Raw genomic sequence first — 13974 nt, forward strand, 5'->3', positions numbered from 1 at the left:
AGATGGGCAGATGGTGCCAAGGCTGTAGTTCCTCAAAGAGTTCAGGTGAAGGGAAGTCCATTCTGGGTCCCTTCCTCAGTTGCCATAACTGTTGACTTAAAGGAAATTGCAACATGAGAGTTGCAAGTTAAGCTTTATCTGGGGCAAAATGAGGACTACAGCCTGGGGGAGCAGTTTCTCAGAGCTCTCTGAGATGCTGTCTCCTGGACTGCAGTCCTCATTTATACCCACATAAAACTTAACTTGCAACTCTCACATTGTGCATTTTTTTAAAGTTGACATTCCCTTTCCATGCTGCTATGGCTGGGCTCCAGGACTACAATGGAAGGATATATTTTGCTCTAATAACAGTTGATTATCTAGCACTTACTGTGATCAGACCTGGTGCTAAGCACTTTTCATCAAAGGGGATCAGAAAATGCCAATTTGGTATAAGGATTACTTTGAGCTGAAAGCAACTGAGATGCAGCAGGTGTGGAAAGACTTCTCTGTTCTCCCTTGTCTGCCTGAAAGCAGGGCACCAATTTCCCTTTATGAAGGTGTCTTCCCCCACCAAGAAGGGAAGAGTGACTCTAATCTCTGGAGATGGAGAGTAACACTGAGATGAGTCTGCATAGACAGACCTTATTAAAACACCCCTTATCTTCCATTAGTTCCCCCATATATCTCCTAGTGACTTCCCCACAGTTTATCATCCCCTGAAGCTCAAATCTCCTTTCTTTTGTTAAAATGGGTGTATAAGACCCCAAGTCTAACCAATTCTTTGAGTTTCACTTCTCTTCTGTGAACTCATGTAAATATTAATAAAAAATTATCTTTTCTCCTTTTAATCTATTTTTTATTAGTTTAATATTGCACAGCCCCAGGCAGTAAACCTAAGAGAGTAAAGGAGAAGGTTTTCCTCTCCGACAATAAACATCATCATGTCTTTGAATCCTCATCCCTCTCAGTAAAGAAAGTTCTATTATCCCAGCATGAAAAGTGAAAGTGAAAAAGTGTCAGTAGCATCTGACTCTTTGTGACCCCATGGACTATAGTCTGCCAGACTCCTCTGTCCATGGAATTATCCAGGCAAGAATACAGGAGTGGGTTGCTATTCCCTTCTCCAGGGGATATTCCTGACCTAGGGATCAAACCCAGGTCTCCTGCATTGTAAGCAAACTCCTTACCATCTGACCATCTGAGCCACCAAGGAAGCCCCAGCATACTGATACAGAAACTGACCTAAGAAGTGTTAAGGAACTGATCCAAGGTCAAGCAGCTAATAGGTAGTAGGTCCAGAATTAAAAGACTCAGGCCTATATGACTACACAACCTGTTCATCTAACAATTATGCTGTAATCCCAGCATGATGAAAATATAGTCTAACAGTGCCAGTAGACATAGATTAGGGTGCCAGGAACCCTGTAACCTAATTCTGTCCTGCCACTATCAACAATAAAGTTAATCATGTAAATATTTGTGCTGTTTTCTGTTCTGTTATTGTTCAGTCCCTCAGTCACGTCCAACTCTTTGTGACCCCATGGACTGTAGCATACCAGGCTTCCCTGTCCTTCACCATCTCCCGGAGCTTGCTCAAACTCATGTCCATTGAGGCAGTGATGCCATCCAACCATCTCATCCTCTGTCATCCCCTTCTCCTCCCACCTTCAATCTTTCCCAGCATCAGGGTCTTTTCCAGTGAGTCAGTTCTTCACATCAGGTGGCCAAAGTATTGGAGTTTCAGCTTCAGCATTAGTCCTTCCAATGAATGTTCAGGACTGATCTCCTTTAGGATGGACTGGTTGGATCTCCTTGCAGTCCAAGGGACTCTCAAGAGTCTTCTCCAACACCACAGTTCAAAAGCATCAATTCTTCAGCACTCAGACCTCTTTATGGTCCAACTCTTACATCTGTACATGACTAAATTGCATGAGATAAAGTATGGCTTTGGATTATGGGCTGAATTTTGTTTCCTCCAAAATTCTTATGCTGAAGTCTTAACTCCGAATACCTTAGAATGTGATTTTAACTGGAGATAAGATCTTTAAAGAGGTAATTAAATTGAAAGAAAGTAATTGGGTGAGTCTTAATCTAATCTGACTGGCATCCCTTTAAGAAGATGAAATAAGGACACAGATTTACATAGAAGAAAGACTATGTGAAGATGACCATCTATACACCCAGTGGGGAGGCCTTAGAAGAAATTACTCCTGTGATACCTTTATCTCAGGCTTCTAGCCTTCAGAATTGTGGGGAAAAAGTTTCTATTGTTTAAACCAGTCCATCTGTAGTACTTTGTTATGGTAGCCTTAGTAAATGAGCACAATCATATAATCTATCTGCCTTATGAACACATACTTTTAAAATTCCTGTTATGTCCTAGGCACTATTCTAATTTCTTTTATCTATCTTGAAATAGCAATGATTACTACCTTCCAGTAGTGAGCCCACAAGCCAAACCACAGATATTTAAATTCTGCGGTTACAAGAAAATGAAACAGGAGTCCTTTCAGTTCTGTTAAATACAAAACAAACACCTATGCACACCATGTGTGGACTGCAAGGGCTGCATTTGACATGAACCAAAGTGGTCAACTGCTTTAATTTGAAAGAGGAAAAGTAAGCAGCAGACCTCCTGCTGATGGCCTTATTTTGAGCAGGTGAATACTCTCTTAGTGGGTAAGTTAGCTGCCTCAGACTTAACTGCAATGACCAACTTAGTATTTGTGCACATGCTAAGTCGTTTCAGTTGTGTGTGACTCTTTGTGACCCTATGGACTGTAGCCCTCCAGGCTCCTCTGTTCATGGGATTCTCTAGGCAAGAATCAGAGAAGACAATGGCAACCCAGTACTCTTGCCTGGAAAATCCCATGGATAGAGAAGCCTGGTGGGCTGCAGTCCATGGGGTCACGAAGAGTGGGACACGACTGAGTGACTTCACTTTCATTTTTCACTTTCATGCACTGGAGAAGGAAATGGCAACCCACTCCAGTGTTCTTGCCTGGAGAATCCCAGGGACGGGGGAGCCTGGTGGGCTGCCGTCTATGGGGTCACACAGAGACATGACTGAAGCAACTTAGCAGCATCAGCAGGCAAGAATACTGGAGTGGGTTGCCATGCCCTCCTCCAGGGGATTTTCCTGACCCAGAGATCAAATCCACATCTCTTACATCTGTTGCAATGGCAGGTGGGTTTTTTTGTTTTTTTTTTTACCACTAGGGCCACCTGGGAAGCCCCCAATTTACTATTGGCCCAATCTCAAAGCACTAAGCCACTGAGGGAGGCCCCATGGAGAGCCATCTCTGATACAGAAGATGAGAAGAGGGTCAACTGAACTCCCCAGCTTATGTGGAGAAGGTTCAGGAGAATGTTGTGGGGGAGTAGAGGGGTGAGCTGAGGCAGGGAGAAAAGATGGAGAGAGCCACATTAGCTATGGCAGGAGAGAAATGTAAAGAAATGGTAGAGACAATTAGAAAGGTTTTTTGGTGTGCGCTATGACAGACTAGAGATCTCTTCAGGAAAACCAGAGATACCAAGGGAATATTTCATGCAAAGATGGGCTCAACAAAGAACAGAAATGGTATGGACCTGACAGAAGCAGAAGATGTTAAAAAGAGGCGGCAAGAACACACAGAACTGTACAAAAAAGATCTTCATGACCCAGATAACCACCATGATGTGATCACTCATCTAGAGCCAGACATCCTGGGACGCAAAGTCAAGTGGGCCTTAGGAAGCATCACTACAAACAAAGTTAGCGGAGATGATAGCATTCCAGTTGAGCCATTTCAAATCCTAAAAGATGATGTTGTTAAAGTTCTGTGCTCAATATGCTAGCAAATTTGGAAAACTCAGCAGTGGCCACAGGACTGGAAAAGGACAATTTTTATTCCAATCTCAAAGAAAGGCAATGCCAAAGGATATTCAAACTACTGCCCAATTGTACTCATCTCACACACTAACAAAGTAGTGCTCAAAACTGTCCAAGCCAGGCTTCAACAAAATGTGAGCCATGAACTTCCAGATTTTCAAGCTGGATTTAGAAAAGCCAGAGGAACCAGATCAAATTGCCAACATCTGTTGGATCATCAAAAAAGCAAGAGAGTTCCAGAAAAAGATCTACTTCTGCTTTATTGACTACATAAAATGGCTGTCTGAGGAGGCCTTACATATAGCTGTGAAAAGAAGAGAAGCAAAAAGCAAAGGAGAAAAGGAAAGATATACCCATTTGAATGCAGAGTTCCAAAGAATAGCAAGGAGAGATAAGACAGCCTTCCTCAGTGATCAACGCAAAGAAATAGAGGAGAACAATAGAATGGGAAAGACTAGAGATCTTTTCAAGAAAATTAGAGATACCAAGGGAAAATTTCATGCAAAGATGGGCTCAATAAAGGACAGAAATGGCATGGACCTAACAGAAGCAGAAGATATTAAGAAGAGGTGGCAAGAATACACAGAAGAACTGTACAAAAAAGATCTTCATGACCCAGATAATCATGATGGTGTGATCACTCATCTAGAGCCAGACATCTTGGAATGTGAAGTCAAGTGGGCCTTAGGAAACATCACTATGAACAAAGCTTGTGGAGGTGATGGAATTCCAGTTGAGTTATTCAAATCCTAAAAGATAATGCTGTGAATGCTGCATCAATATGCCAGCAAATTTGGAAAACTCTGCAGTGGCCACAGGACTGGAAAAGGTCAGTTTTCATTCCAATCCCAAAGAAACGCAACGTCAAAGAATACTCAAACTACCGCACAATTGCACTCATCTCACACGCTAGCAAAGTCATGCTCAAAATTCTCCAAGCCAGGCTTCAGCAATACGTGAGCCGTGAACTTCCAGATGTTCAAGCTGGATTTAGAAAAGGCAGAGGAACCAGAGATCAAATTGTCAACATCCGCTGGATCATGGAGAAAGAAAGAGAGTTCCAGAAACCATCTATTTCTGCCTCATTGACTATGCCAACGCCTTTGACTGTGTGGATCACAATAAACTGTGAAAAATTCTGAAAGAGATGGGAAAACCAGACCACCTGACCTGCCTCTTGAGAAACCTGTATGCAGGTCAGGAAGCAACAGTTAGAACTGGACATGGAACAACAGACGGGTTCCGAATAGGAAAAGGAGTATGTCAAGGCTGTATATTGTTACCCTGCTTATTTAACTTCTATGCAGAGTACATCATGAGGAATGCTGGGCTGGATGAAGCACAAGCTGGAATCAAGATTGCTGGGAGAAATATCAATAACCTCAGATATGCAGATGATACCATCCTTTTGGCAGAAAGTGAAGAAGAACTAAAGAGCCTCTTAATGAAAGTGAGAGAGGAGAGTGAGAAATTTGGCTTAAAACTCAACATTCAGAAAACTAAGATCATGGCATCCAGTCCCATTATTTCATGGCAAATAGATGGGGAAACAGTGGCAGACTTTATTTTTGGGGGCTCCAAAATCACTGCAGATGGTGACTGCAGCCATGAAATTAAAAGACGCTTACTCCCTGGAAGGAAAGTTATGACCAACCTAGACAGCATATTAAAAAGCAGAGACATTAATTTGCCAACAAAGGTCCGTCTAGTCAAGGCTATGGTTTTTCCAGTAGTCATGTATGGATGGGAGAGTTGGACTATAAAGAAAGCTGAGCACAGAAGAATCGATGCTTTTGAACTGTGGTGCTGGAGAAGACCCTTGAGAGTCCCTTGGACTGCAAGGAGATCCAACCAGTCCATTCTAAAGGAGATCAGTCCTGGGTGTTCATTGGAAGGACTGGTAGTGAAGCTGAAACTCCAATACTTCGGCCACCTGATGCAAAGAGCTGACTCATTTGAAAAGACCCTGATGCTGGGAAAGATTGAGGATAGGAGGAGAAGGGGACGACAGAGGATGAGATGGGTGGATGGCATCACTGACTCAATGGACATGAGTTTGAGTGGACTCCGGGAGTTAGTGTGGACGGGGAGGCCTGGCATGCTGCCTCCGATGGGGTTGCAAAGAGTCGGACATGACTGAGTGATTGAACTGAACTGAACTGTGACATACAGATTCCTCTTTAATCTGTGTACAAAAACATTAATAAAGCTCTTCCTTGTTGAAGGCTGCACTGGCTCTCAGCCTGTTGACTCTGGATCCATTCCCTGCCTGTGCTCTCTCTGACTGTCTTGAGCTATGACTTCCAGGCACTCTTGACCACCAACTCTACGTTGGGTTTGCCAGTGAGAGGCACTGGTGGAGATTGGAGTTTGGGAGGAAAGGAGAAGTTAAGGTATTTCTCACCTTTTTCTCTGTATTGGGAGGCATGCCTGGCAGCAGCTGCAACTGCTGTATATTAATAACTCCAGCTCTTACCCTAATAGAGCCCTGATGATACTAGGGTTTACTGAATGGGCCCAACTCCTGGGCTCAGGTAACACCACCTTTTCTATTTGTTCTTCCAGCCCAAAGAGTGGGTAGTGGCTTCCCAGTTGCTAATTTGGGAGCTGCCTCACCTACCTAGGTAAATCTTTCAACTCCTCTAACACTTTTATAACTAATTCCCTCTGTTTAATGCCCTCTGTTTAATAACCCTGGTGTGGATTTTGTTTTCCTAGCAGACCCTGATCAATACAGAGGAAAGACATCTCTTCTTTTGGTTTCTATAATGAGCATTTCTCTGAACACTGGCTTTGTCTCTCATTTCCCTTTTACTTATTCCATTCCTGGGACTCTGGAGTGAGTAATCTGATCATAATTTTGGAAAAGTCACTGGGCCCGTCGGATCAGCTCTGCTTCTTCCTTTTTGGAGTGAGTCTTCCAAGAGAACACAATGTCTCTCTGTAGTAAAAATCTTGCCTGTGCAGGCCTGCTCTGGTGACGCAAGTGTCTGCCTATGGGCAAGTCTGTCTAGTTTCAGCCCATTTGACCACCTGACCTAAAACCTTGTCTTCTAGTCTGGTCTCTAGAAGTAACAAAGGTGACTCCATTTGCCTTAACTTTGCTTTATTTCCTCAACTTGCTCAGCATGGGAAAGAGGAATACTGTTTGTTGAAACTTCTTCTGAGACCCTAACATTATTCATCAACTGTTTCGGAACTGAGTTTATAGAGTTGTTTTTCTTTTTTAAGATGCTACAAGACCAGGGCAGGGCCTAGAGACATGGGCACATGGCCTTAGATGATTAGCCAAAGTTCCCCTCCTCAGCAATTTTTCTGAAACTCTCCAGTTGGACTCACATGTGTTCCTGAATCAGCCCTACTTCTCGCTGACTTCCTGACTTTGCAGTCCTTCACCTGACAGGTCTATAGCGACGCCACTGAGCTAGAATATTGTTCCTAATGCCATGTTGATGTGTCTGTCCATGAAGTTTGAATCCCACCATATGTTGTTGCTGTTACAAGTGGAGTCCTGCTGTATGTGGGTGTCAGCAAAGCTGACATCTAGTGTAGGCTTCTGATTTCTAGAGTCACCAGTACACTGAACTCCCAATACTAGAGTCCTGACTCTCTTATGGCATGTTCTCCTGTACGGGTCCCTGTCGTTCTCCCTGTAACCTAGCTGCTTTGGAACCACCAGCACACTTTGAATACATACACACATGAATATACACCCTTAATCCCATAGGGCATACTTTGTTCAAGTCCTTTTCCTCATAGGCTTCTTAGCTCCCATGTATATGAACGAAGCAAATACATGAACCAGGGATTATAATCTCCAAAAATCACTCTCCAGAACTATCTGAGTCTCAGCCATGACCTTGTGTTTGTGTATGTTTTAAAACTTGAGCCCCAGGAGAAATGTCCTGCCTTCTGGATACTCCTTGGGCTCTTTGTCCATTCCCCATTTTATTTGATAAATTTACATGTACAGTGGAAAAAATTTGAGCTCTTGGAATAAAGTTAGAAAAGAATATCCCACAAAAAGAGCATATTTCTTTACAGTTCTATTTAAGTCCCATGGTGGGGCCAGCCTTACAGGTCAATATGTAGCTAAATTGAGGAACAGATTAGTTAAGGAACCCTTGTGCACCACTGGTGGGAATGTAAATTGGTACAACCACTATGGATAACAGTACAGAGAATCCTCAAACAATTAAAGATAGAGCTACCATATGACCCACCAATTCCCTCCTGGATAGTTATCTGAAGAAATGAAAACAGTAATTTGAAAAGATATATGCACCCCTATGTTCATTGTAGCATTATTTAAAAGAGCCAAGATATAAGAGCAACAGAAGACTCTTGAGAGTCCCTTATACTGCAAGGAGATCCAACCAGTCCATTCTAAAGGAGATCAATCCTGGATGTTCATTGGAGGGACTGATGCTAAAGCTGAAACTGCAATACTTTGGCCACCTCATGCGACGAGTTGACTCACTGGAAAAGACTCTGATGCTGGGAAAGGTTGGGGGCGGGAGGAGAAGGGGACGACGGAGAATGAGATGGCTGGATGGCATCACCGACTCTGTGGACATGAGTCTGAGTGTACTCCGGGAGTTGGTGATGGACAGGGAGGCCTGGCGTGCTGTGATTCATGGGGTTGCGGAGAGTCGGACACGACTGAGTGACTGAACTGAACTGAACTGAAGTGCCAATCAATACAGAAATATATACAACGGAATATTACTCAGCTGTAAAAAAGAATGAAGTACTGGCGTTTGCAGCAATGTGGACAGATTCAATGAGTATTATGTCAAGTGAAATAAGTCAGACTGAGAAAGACAAATACTGTCTGATTTCACTTATACCTGCAATCTGAAAACAAATGAAAAAACATAAAACAGAAACAGAGTCTTTGATACAGAAAACAAACTGTTGGTCTCCTGAGGGGAGGGAGGTTGGGAGAAGAAAAACATAAGTGAGGGGGATTAAGAGGTACAATTTCCCAGCTGCAAAGTGGATGAATTACTAGTATGAAATGCACATTGTGGAGAATATAGTAATATCTGGGTAATATCTTTGTATAGTGACCTATCATAACCAGACTTACTGTAGTGATCATGTTGAAATATAGAGTAGTATCAAATCACCATACAGTGTAACAAGAACTAACACAGAGTTTTAGGTCATCTCAAAACAAAAACAAACAAACCCTTATAAAAGAAGATCAGATTTGTGGTCATCAGAGGTAGTGGGTAGGAGGTAGAGGGAAGGGGAATTGAATGAAAGCAGTCAAAAGATATAAACTTCCATTAAAAGACAAATAAATACTAGGGATGTCATGTGCAACATGATAAATATAATTAACCTGCCGTGTATTATATTGAAGGTACTCAGAGTCAATTCTTAGGTAGAGTGATAAGAAATCCGGGGTCCCAGAGGAGGAAAAAGGGGTCTGGGGCTCTCAAGGAGGAGAAAAGGACAAACCTTTTTTTTTCTCTAAGCCCTGAGCTAACGATTATACAACAACACAACTCATCTTGCTGAAGGATATGGTTTTCCTTAAACTCTGTACCAATGATTATATAACAGCATGTATCCTGCTTGAGGACATGGTTTTCCTTCTTAAGACCCTTCTGACTAATCCTGTCATCTTAAAATGTATATTATGGGAGTAGGTCTGTAAGACCTTTACAACCTTGAGACAGTCTTTTGATTTACTGCAATAACCAATTAAAAAAGTATATAGCCCCTTGCTAAGACTAGCAAGAGGGGCACTCTCTGTCCCGCTTCTGATGTCTATGTCAGAAACTTTCTCTGTCCCTTTTTCACTTTAATAAAACTCTGCTACACAAAAGCTCTTGAGTCATCAAGCCTGGTCTATGGTCCCAAAGATAAATCTTCTTTGGGGATCACAAATCCAACACTGTAAGCTATCGGTACTAAGTAAATCCTAAGAGTTCTCATCAAAAGGAAAATTTTTTTTCTATTTCTTTAATTTTATGTCTGTATGAGATAATGGATGTTCACTAACTTATTGTGAGAACTATTTCATGATATATGTAAGTCAAATCATTATGCAGTACACCTTATACACTGCTTTATGTCAATTTCATCTCAATAAAACTGGAAGAAAAATATGCACAAAATGTCAAAATAAAAAGAGAAAATCCTCCCAAAACAAAACCTTAACCACAAAATAACTATCACACTAAAGAGAAAAAGAAGAGTTTACTAACATGAGCTATCTAATTGATGTTTAAATTTCTACAAATGTAATTTTTATAGGGATTTGATCAAATTAGGATCCAAATATGACGCATTACATCGCGATTAGTTTGCATGAATCTTTTAATGTATAGTTTCCATGTCTCTTTTTCTCTTTATCATTTTTCTCAACTAACATGTGCAGGAAATTGAGTCTTGTATGTTCAGTTCCCAACAGTCTGGATTTTGCCGATTGTGACCCCATTGTGTCATGTAACATATTCCTTAGGTCTTCTGTTTTCAAAATGATTTGATTCAAGAATCCTGAAGAGACTTGATTCTTCTAGCAAAGAACAGTTCTTAAGAGATAATAAGCTGTACTTCTATTAGGAAGAGCCTGTACATCCCTTTTTGAGAAGTTTCATCCTTTGATGATCATGGCTTAGATTATTCCCTCGAGGGTGTCAAAATGATACTATTCTATCACTCATTCAGCTTCCCAAGTGGCATAGTGGCAAAGAATCCGCCTGCCAACGCAGGACACACAAAAGATGTGGGTTCAATTCCTGGGTCTGGAAGATCTCCGAGAGTTAGAAATGGCAACTTACTCCAGTAACCTTGCCTGGAAGATCCCATGGACAGAGGAGCCTGGTGGGCTACAGTCCATGGGGTTGCAAAGAGTCAGACACGACTGAGCATAGCACAGATCACTCATTCATTTATTAGCTGAAGTTCTCCTAAAATGAGAGATTTCCCTTCATCTATTATTATCCTAAAGTACAGTTCACACATATAAAGGTAGGATAAATGCTTGATTCTTCATTTGCCATTAAAAAAAAATAGAAGCCTGGTTCTCTAGTGTTGTCCACAGGTTACCAGGGAGGGTGTCTGTTGTGGTTGTTTTATTTGATAGATTGTTTCTGAGCATAGACTCTGAAGCCCAATTCTCTGGGCTCAGGATCCCAATTTAGTTGTGTGACTCTAAGCTAGGAACGTACTCTCACTTCCCTCATTTGTATATTGGAAACTTAAAGGTGTCTTCCTTTGTCAAGGGGTTGTTCTGAGGATTAAATGAGAATCTACATAGCATTTGGAAAACTGCTTGTCAGCCCAAATATAAGTGCTCCTGGTCATTAGTGCTGTTCTTATTGTATTTAAATAGTCTTGAGTGGATTCTAGGCAATGGTTTTTTTGTAAAAGGTCCCCAAGTGAAGCCAAGTTGGGAAACCACAAGATGGTAAAGTTTAAAGAGATAACATTTACAAAGCAGAGAAGATGACTGTATTTGTTTTGGGATGTTTTCAGAGTTAAGATTAGGCTTAGGGTTAGAGTTCTGTTTCTAATTTTATAAAAGACAGTCTAGGAATTGATGCCCTGCTCCCTTCCTCACTAACAGTGTGAGGTTTGACAAGCAAATTAACATCTCTAAACCTCCAAGTTTTCATGGGAAATAAGATTAATGATAGTGCAGGGCTCATGGAGTGGCTGTACGGATCAGTGATCCTGCACAATGACTGGTTCGTAGGAAGTGTTAGTGGTGATGTCAGAAAACTTCACCAGAGACCACTGTCTGTGCTCAACTGACACTCCTCTCCCTGCCTAGATGTGTCTCTCCACAGAACTAGTTTTTCTGCCTTTTCACTATTTCTTTATTCAAATAAAAAGGCAAGCATTAAAACTTTGACAAAAATACATTCCACACAAATAGTTGTACTAGAAACTATTTCATGTTCAGGGCAATGAAGAGCTATATAAACTTATACTCCAGTAATTCATAGTAGAACATTTTAATTTAAATGATAGTTTAAAAGAGAAAGTCTTCAGGGCTTCCCTGGTGGCTCAGTGGTAAAGAATCTGCCTGCCAATGCAGGAGACACAGATATGATCCCTGATCCGGGAAGATCCCACATGTTGCAGAGCAACTAAGCCCTTGCACAACTATTGAGCCTATTGAACCAAGAGCTGCAACTACTGAGCTCACGCACCCGAGAGCCTCTGCTCTGCAACAAGAGAAGCCACCACAATAAGCCTGAATATCGCAACTAGAGAGTAGCCTCCACTTGCTGTACCTAGAGAAAAAGCCCGAGCAGCAATGAAGACCCAGCACAGCCAAAAATAAAATAAGTAAATAAAATTATTTTTAAAGAGAATCTTCAAATTGGCTAAACACATAAATAAAGGTCCTTTGAACACAAGTCCAGATGGATTTTCTGTTATCTTATTTATACTTCCTGACTTATCAGATCTTTCTTCCTTCCGCCTGTTGCATAGCTTTATTTGTTTTGGTTATCTATACGCTATAAACTTGGCATTTCATTTGAGATGCTATGTGCTTTAAAAGAAGGTATTTTGTTTTCCCAACATCTTAACTTGTCATCCATAAAGACAACAGACAAGACAGTCTTTAAGAGACAGATGTTACGGGATGAATTATTGATCAAATCATAAACAAGTTAGAAGATGAACTACATTTGCTAAATCAGTTTTATTTTAACCTTTCCAAACTTTTCATCCTCCAACCCTCGAGATGTATCAGTAATAGAGGAAAATGCCATATACATAGGTGGAACCAACTAAAATAAACAGAGGCCATATTTTTTAAGGCAGTGGTTTCTAATACGGAGATCACTTTTACGGCTTTCCATCCCCATGGGTCCTGTGCTTTGAAAAAAGCAAACACGCCAAACTGCACTTATTAATATTTAATTTATCTTCCCATTTTTTATTCATCAAAGTCATCTATAACTGCCAACCAGAACATCCAACTGGTATGAGACAACCTGGGTTACTACACTGAATTGCTATAATTCTAGCTAAAAGCAAGAAAATATTTGAATGGAAAACATCTTTAATATGAAAACAGACATCGTGTTGTCTCCCCCAGCACGAAGAATGGAGGTAGGAATCTTGATATTCAGGGTCCTTAATCTTTGGTTCCAAACGGCCCCCAAAAGAGAATGAAAGTTGCAGATGGAATTATGGTTACCAATCAGCTGATTTTGAGATGGGGAGATTATACTGGATTATCCAGGTGGGCCCAATGTAATCACAAGGGTCCTTAATTAAATGTGGAAGTGGGAGGCAGAAGAGTCAGTGTCAGAGTGCTGTGATGTGTTGTGAGGTGACAGACTCAATCGGCCTTGAGTCTTGAAGATACATGGGGCCAGGAGCCAAGGAATGTGAGCAGCTTCTGGTTAGAAAAGGCAAGAAACTGCGAGGACGTCCCCACTGCCAGTGGCTAAGACTTCAAGCTCCCAATGCAGGAGGCCCGGGTTTGATCCCTGGTCAGGGAACTAGATCCCACATGCTGCAACTGAGTTCACAAGCCACAACTAAAAGCTCTAGCATGCTGCAACAAAGATTGAAGATACTGCAACCTCAAGTAAGACCCAGCAAAGCCACATAAATTAAAAAAAAAAAAAAAAGGCAAGAAATTGGATTTTCCTTTAGCACCTCCAGAAAGGAACGTAGTCTTGCTGACACCTTAACTTTGCCCAGTGAGACGAATTTCAGGCTTCTTGTCTCTGGAATCATAAGATAATACATTTATGTTACCGTGGGAAGGGTTGGGGGCAGGAGGAGAAGGGGACGACAGAGAATGAGATGGCTGGATGGCATCACTGACTCTGTGGACATGAGTTTGAGTGAACTCCGGGAGTTGGTGATAGACAGGGAGGCCTGGCGTGCTGTGATTCATGGGGTCGCGGAGAGTTGGACATGACTGAGCAACTGAACTGAACTGAACTGAAACTACCAGTTTGTGGCAATTTGTCATAGCAGCCAAGAAAACTGCTACCTAATCTCTTTCCTCAAATTATTGACCTCTACTCCCCTTATAAGTTCTGTGTTCTGGGCAAAGTGACCTCATCAGCGGTGCCTGGGCATGCTTTTCCATCCCCTCTGGATTCTTCTCTAGGCTCTCCCTCATAAAG

The 13974-nt window shown here is 41.7% G+C and overlaps 1 protein-coding gene across 2 annotated transcripts in view; it reads right to left on the bottom strand.

Annotated features, from left to right (window-relative positions):
* Nucleotides 1-13974, bottom strand: part of PCED1B (PC-esterase domain containing 1B) — a 197758-nt gene that overhangs the window by 16012 nt on the left and 167772 nt on the right. The window lies entirely within an intron of this gene.

This window comes from Moschus berezovskii, chromosome 6 (genome assembly GCF_049115385.1).
Source record: "Moschus berezovskii isolate FMDL1 chromosome 6, NW_MosBer_1.0, whole genome shotgun sequence".
Lineage (NCBI taxonomy): Eukaryota > Metazoa > Chordata > Mammalia > Artiodactyla > Moschidae > Moschus > Moschus berezovskii.